The sequence below is a fragment of the Procambarus clarkii genome, chromosome 26 (genome assembly GCF_040958095.1).
Source record: "Procambarus clarkii isolate CNS0578487 chromosome 26, FALCON_Pclarkii_2.0, whole genome shotgun sequence".
NCBI classification, from domain to species: Eukaryota; Metazoa; Arthropoda; class Malacostraca; order Decapoda; family Cambaridae; genus Procambarus; species Procambarus clarkii.
This window is the reverse complement of record NC_091175.1, coordinates 38,894,818-38,901,689: the sequence shown is the minus strand read 5'-3', so window position 1 is coordinate 38,901,689 and position 6,872 is coordinate 38,894,818.

Genomic DNA, 6,872 nt, shown 5'->3' with positions numbered 1-6,872 from the left:
AGAGTAACGTCATCCCTATTCTTCATTTATGTTATATGTTTTTGACTTGTTTGTTTGCACTGTACATAGCCAAGAGATTGTCTTTGCTTTTAATTTGTTTTCTATATTAATTAAAGTTTCATTGTTCATACTACGTGTTTTGCGTGTCTTCCCTTACTTTACCACAGGCAAACAGCCAAGCAGTCTATCTTTTTTTTGTAAGTGTGACTAGGCATTGACACCAGCCATTAGGAGGACTGCCGAACATCTACACTCCTACACTTTCCCGTCATAATATATATATATATATATATATATTGTGACGATAATCTCTTTCAAGAGAGATTGAGCCTGCTCTTCCCTTCATCAGTACGTCAATATACAAGATAATATAGAAGATACGGCCACCAAGTATCGCCAAACGTTTTGCCCAGAGAGCAAATCGTACCCAGCACACATTGACACCTGCTACCTACCACCGCCGTAACCAGCAAACTGCTCATCCTTTGCCTGCCTGTCGCTGATTGGCTGGTGTCCCGTCGCACCTGCTCTCCGCCTCCGCCACAAGTTGACGTCTGGGCTGCAGTGCGCTAATATCGTCAGAATATCTCAGTGCTCCAAGCAGTTGACATCTCTCGCTGGTAGACTAAGCCTTGGCTTTCGTGTACTAAGGGAGGTGGCAGCTCGAAGCCAATATTCCAGCATTCATATTTTATTTTGCTATCACTGTAACTCACTTGTCTTAACGTAACTTTTCATTTGCCAGTGATTATTCATATTATTTTGTTTGTTGACTTGTCTTTTATATTTTTATGTGCTTAACTTTATTCATGTCTTGTTTTTTTAGAGTAATTAAAATTTCATTGTTAAATTTACTTGTGTTTTGTGTGTCTTCCCATTACCTTGCCACAGACGAAAGCTCCAGCTTTTCTCTTTTTTTTCTATTATGTGACGAGGCCCTGCCCCTAGCTTTTAAAACAGCCGAACACCAACGCTTTACCGTCACATTAAAGTGGGGGCCTGCCCTAGGAGCTTCACTCAGGTACTGGTGCCAAGTAGTGAATTTATGGTAAGCGTATTTGGCTTTAGTAACGTAGCTTTTTCCTATTTTCAATTTTATTGGTGCTGTGTGTATTGTGCATTCCGAGAGTAGCATATGGTGAAGGTGAGACAACTTTGGATTACGTGGTGACTGTAGGCCTCAGTCATTCTCTTAATTGGTCATCTCTCCCTCCGTGTTATTACTCGTGTTTACCATCTTTTGTCCCTAGGATATTTCTCATATTTTCGACAGATCTTCATATTGGTACCCTGGTACTGTGGTCTGCCCCCGGGTCAAGTGCACCTAATCTTCTGCAATCTGACAGTAGGAGGATAAAGAGGGCCATAGTTCCTCTAGCACGAACTTTAGTTGCTGAATTGGGACCTCAGCAGCAGTTCTCGTCACCAGTTGACACCTCGCACCCCTACACGTCGGTCAGAGATGATGATATTTACATTGGTAGGGAATTAGCTTTCTTTTTCAGAGCACAAAAGTTCGCTAATTCTGTAAGTATCATATTAATTTCAGTGGGAAAACTTGCTTATGTCCTATAGAGACTCGGCAAGGTATGCCTACATTCTTGGACTACCAATTTTACTTTTGAGGCAATTAACTGTTTCATTTGTTTTAGAAACTCAGTTTCGCTTGTTTAGTAGGATTTTCTTGCCCTTATCCTCTTACATGAGTACCGGGCACAAGATTTCCTGCGACCTTGATTTAATAATCATTTATCATCTTGTAATTGACATTAATTGTTAAAGATTCCACAGGATAGGTACCAGTTGCCACGTTGTCCTGTTTCTGACATTCACCATATCACAACAGTATATTCGTTGTGCATTTATTTGCTAATTTCACCATGTTTCGTCTCCAAGCTTTCCGTGCAGATCCAGCAGATAAAACTGATTTGGACACGACGAAACTTAGAGTAGAGCTGGCCAAGATTGAACGCGAGCAGCAAAGGGAAGCATCTGCCATGCAAAGAGAAGCCCTCGAGCAACAAGAACGAGCAGCTGCCATACGAAAGGAAGAACAAGAACGAGAAGCTGCCTTGAGGAAGGAAGAAATCGCCCTCAAGGAACGTGAAGCTGCCTTGAGGAAAGAAGAACAAGAACGTGAAATCGCCCTCCAGGAACGTGAGGTTGCAATACTCCGTGAGCGGGAACGAGTACAGCGTGAAACAAAACAACGCCAATTGGAGATGCAACACGAACATGACAGACAACAAGCAACCCCGACTATGGAATGTCGTAAACAAGAATTCGCGTTGGAAACTTCACACCTCGCTCAACGTCAGCAAGCTACCGCCAATCTTCCCATCAGTTTCAATATATCACATGCAAGTAAATTAATGCCACCATTCGTAGAGACAGAAGTTGATGTGTTTTTCACCACCTTTGAAACCCTTGCTAATCAACTTAGTTGGCCTGCCGACCAATGGGCCACCCTTCTCAGAGTACATCTTACAGGTAGAGCTGCAGTTACACTCAGTACTTTGGCGTCTGAGAATGACTACCAGACTCTAAAACAAGCAGTGTTGGACGCCTACCTTCTCTCCACCGAAAGTTATCGAAGGAAATTCCGTGACCACCTGAAGGCAAGTACCACTACCTTTCTCGAGTTTGCTAATACCAAAAGGAGATATTTTATGAAATGGCTGGAAGCAGCACATGTCTCTACCTTTGCAGAACTCGTCAACCTCATGCTAGTTGAAGAATTCTTGAGGCGTGTGCCGCCTCCTGTCCGTCTATATTTAGCAGATAAAGAAGAAACCGACTACCTAAAGTGTGCTAAGTCGGCTGACACTTACAGCCTCATCCACCGGCTGACACCAGAATCATCTTCCAGTAAGAAGTCGTGGTACAGTTACGAGAAAGTGAGTACCGATCAAGCTGGCTCGCAATTGTACTGTAAGTATTGTAGACTCTATGGACATACCATAGATAAATGTGGTAAGTCTCAATACAAAGGAACCACCGAATCGCCAAAACCCAAACCAACTCCTCCTAAGTCTGGTAAGCCTGTGATGAATGTTGGTGTTCATGTTAATGATCTTTCTCTTCTCAGTAAACACCTGTATACTGGAACTGTCTCTGCCAACGGTTCAAATCCGGAGTGACGTTTCAAATTGAAGATCTTGAGGGACACAGCGGCTCTTCAATCGATTATTTTGAAGTCGGCTGTGCCCAACATCGCCTACACCGGAGAAACTGTCTTCATCACTGACCTCACTGCTACCACTCCTTATCCTCTCGCCAGAGTCCACCTGGATTGTCCCTTCGTGAACGGAGAAGTCCAAGTCGCCATCAGGGAAAAGCCTTTTCCCATGCCTGGAGTGCAACTTCTCCTGGGCAACGACTTGGCAGAAGACCTGCAACCGACCAACCTGATCGTCATGGACAAACCCCAGGTGTGTTCCTCTGTGATGGATAATCCTATTTTTGAGTATGTTCCAGCAAAGGTTCAAGAGAGTGATGAAGTTTCTCCTGCGGTTTTAGTGACCACCCGTGCACAAGCCGCACGACCACAGCCAGCTGACTCTACTGCTACCGCTGTCCCTCAAGACCCTCAGAAACTACCCCCGAATCTGACCAAGTTGGAGTTCCGTAAGTTACAGAGGGAAGATCTTACCTTGACACCATTATTTTTCCAGGCTGAGACTCAACCCGACAGTATTCCTGGGTTCTTCCTAGAGAACGAGTTGCTCTACCGCAGATATAGACCCAGTAAACTGAAGGAGGAGGACGATTGGGCCAACATCGAACAACTAGTGATTCCTGCCAGCCTGCGGCCCACTATTCTACACCTGGCCCACGGAGCACTCTCCCACTACGGATTTAACAAGACTTACCATGGAATCCGTCAAGACTACTACTGGCCAGGTATGGTAAACAGCGTCAAACAGTACGTCAAACAGTGTCATACATGTCAGATGGCAGGTAAACCGAACATCTCTATTCCCAGAGCGCCACTGATTCCCATACAGGTGCCTGCGGAACCTTTCCACAGACTTATTATAGACTGTGTTGGTCCTTTACCTCGGACCAGTTCAGGTAACGCCTATATCTTAACCATCCTGTGTCCTACCACCAGATTCCCCATAGCAGTTCCAGTGAAGAACATTACGGCTGCTACGGTTGTGAAACACTTATTGAAGATCTTCACCCAGTATGGATTTCCCAGGGAGGTTCAGAGCGACTGTGGCACCAACTTCACCAGTGATCTCTTCAAGAGGACACTGGAGGAGTTCAACATCAAACAGGTATTGTCCAGCCCCTATCATCCTGCTTCACAGGGTTCTCTTGAGCGTAGTCATCAGACTATTAAAGCACTCCTGAAGAAGTTTTGCAATGAAACCTCTAAGGATTGGGATAAGCAAATCGATCTTATAATGTGCATATACAGATGTCTTCCCAATGAGTCCCTAGGAGTATCTCCTTATGAGATGCTCTACGGACGTAAGTGCCGTACTCCCCTCAAGGCTTTCAAAGACTCTCTACGTGATGCCACCTTCAGTGAGCATCAGAATGTGCCCCAGTTTCTTCAAAACCTACAACACATTCTAGAGAGAGTCCGCAGTTTTGCCCAAGATAATCTATTGAAAGCACAGGAGAGGATGAAGACTCATTACGACCAGACCAGCAAAGTAAGAAAATTTAAGCCGGGAGACTTCGTACTTGCTTATTTTCCTATCCCAGGTTCGCCTTTACAAAACAGGTTTTCAGGACCCTACCGCATCAAAGAGTGCAGAAACAACCATAACTACGTTCTAGAAACTCCAGATAGGCGGCGGAAGACCCAGTTGTGCCACGTCAACCTCCTGAAGCTGTATAACGGTACTCCTCCCACTGTCTTGACATTATACTCTTCCTTTAAAGAGCCATACATCCACAGTGAGACCTTCCCTGCTTCTCCTCCTGAAAGCACTGACTAGGAGTCAGCGCTTTCTAATTCGGAAATCTTTACTGATCTTCCCAACTATTTTCAGGACAATCATAGTGCACCTCTCATCAAGATCTTCAAAGAACATCAGGAGTTGTTCCGAGATGACCCCCAAGAGTATAATGTTACCCAGCACAGACATCCAACTGCTCCCTGACACCCGGCCGATTCGTCAACCCTTCTACCGAATCAGCCCTAGCAAAAAGGAAGTCATGCGTGCTGAGGTGCAGTACCTTTTGGATCATGGACTGGCTACACCTTGTGAGTCCCCCTGGGCCTCACCCTGTATCTTGGTGCCAAAACCCCAAGGTAAGGTGAGACTTTGCACTGACTACCGTAAGTTAAATAATGTGACTGTCAAGGATGCATACCCCTTGCCAAGGATAGATGACATTCTTGACGCCATTGGTAATGCCCAGTACTTGTCCCAAGTGGACTTGCTTAAGGGGTATTACCAAGTGTGTTTAACAGAGCGGGCCAAAGAAATATCTGCCTTTATCACTCCCTTTGGACTTTTCAGATATGAACGCCTTCCTTTCGGACTATGTAATGCCCCGGCCACCTTTCAGAGAGCTGTCAACCGCGTCATCCAGGGCTTGGATAACACGTACGCCTATTTGGATGATATCATCGTAGCATCCAACACCTGGAGCGAACATCTGCTCCAGCTGCAACGACTGTTCGCCAAGCTCCTGACAGCCGGCCTCACCATCAACCTGGGCAAGTCCACCTTCGCCAAAGGTAAAGTGCGTTATCTGTGTCATGTAATTGGGAGTGGCAGCCTAGCTCCGTTAGACTCACACACTCAAGCCATCCAGCATTATCCACAGCCTACCACCAATAAGCAGCTCCTGCGCTTCCTTGGTCTTGCCTCCTACTACCATAGGTTTGTGAGAAATTTCAGTACAGTCGCCACGCCTTTAATCATTTTAACCAGTCCCAAGCAACGGTATAATTGGACCATGCAGCAAACCGTTGCTTTCGAACAACTCAAATTCCTCCTCTGTTCTAATCCCATTCTCGCCTCGCCAGATATCACCAAGCCTTTCGTCCTTCATGTCGACGCCAGTGGTACCGGCGTTGGTGGTGTCCTGATGCAGCAACGAGGCGAGGAGGTTCTACCTGTCAGCTACTACAGCTACAAATTGAAACCCCACCAGAGGAACTACAGCACTATTGAAAAGGAGCTACTATCCATCGTCCTGAATCTCCAGCACTTTGCTCCATACCTATAAGGTGCCAGGTCTACCACCATCTTCTCAGACCACAACCCTCTCCGCTTCTTACATCAAGCCCAATTCACTAACCAGCGTCTTCTACGATGGGCTCTATATCTACAAGATTTCAACCTGGAGATCCGCTATATCAAGGGTTCTGACAACATCATAGCCGACGCCCTCTCCAGAGTTTATGAAGTAGAAGCAACTCCACCTATTACTCCACCCCAAGAAGACGTAACTTCTTCCAGAACCGCAGGCTTCGGGGGAGAGTTGTGACGATAATCTCTTTCAAGAGAGATTGAGCCTGATCTTCCCTTCATCAGTACGTCAATATACAAGATAATATAGAAGATACGGCCACCAAGTATTGCCAAACGTTTTGCCCAGAGAGCAAATCGTACCCAGCACACAGTGACACCTGCTACCTACCACCGCCGTAACCAGCAAACTGCTCATCCTTTGCCTGCCTGTCGCTGATTTGCTGGTGTCCCATCGCACCTGCCCTCCGCCTACGCCACAAGTTGACGTCTGGGCTGCAGTGCGCTAATATCGTCAGAATATCTCAGTGCTCCAAGCAGTTGACATCTCTCGCTGGTAGACTAAGCCTTGGCTTTCGTGTACTAAGGGAGGTGGCAGCTCGAAGCCAATATTCCAGCATTCATATTTTATTTTGCTATCACTGTAACTCA